Source organism: Penaeus monodon, chromosome 22 (assembly GCF_015228065.2).
Source record: "Penaeus monodon isolate SGIC_2016 chromosome 22, NSTDA_Pmon_1, whole genome shotgun sequence".
Classification (NCBI taxonomy): Eukaryota; Metazoa; Arthropoda; class Malacostraca; order Decapoda; family Penaeidae; genus Penaeus; species Penaeus monodon.
The window spans coordinates 7,526,628-7,527,308 of NC_051407.1; positions in this window are offsets into that span (position 1 = coordinate 7,526,628).

A 681-nucleotide genomic window follows, 5' to 3' on the forward strand; every position below is an offset into this window, starting at 1 on the left:
GCAATGGTAAAATAACCAGTTTTCTTTACCCTTGTCATTATAAATCTTTTCACAGGCTTTATTGTCAGTGCTCGCCGTTTCGGCGTATGGGGGCGCTCAAGGATATTCCTTGCCGTCACTCTTTGGACCTGCATTTAACACAAAACTAAGACCCCAGATTGGAGGTATAGCTTATAGCTGGTTCTGGCATTTCTGCTGCAGGAACAGTATCAGTCACCGTTGTTGGATTAGGTCATACATCCGGAAAGGGAACCCCAGCAGGTATCTCTCCACCAAGACAGAACAACATCGTCTACGTACTCAACAAGCAAGGAGAACAGTCCCAGAGATTAATTACGAAGAGGGAGAAAACCCAACTCACCCAGGAGGTGTTGATCTCCATACTGCTGTTGTGCCGCTGCTGAAACCGGTGGTGAAGTCATTGGTACCATCGGAGTTTCTGAAGGAGACGGAATACTTTAAGGAAGTACAGGTGGCCAGATTGGTGTAGGCAGTGCTGGTGTTCTACAGGCATCGGGGTCGGTGGTGTACTCGACAACACTGGAGGTGGAAGAGGATAAGGAGGAAGTGGAGCTGTAGGCATTGCTGTCGGAGCTACAAGAGTAAATCATTAAAAAAATATATAACCTCTTTTCTCACGGGAACGAATGAATAATTCTTTGACTTTTATATGTATATGAA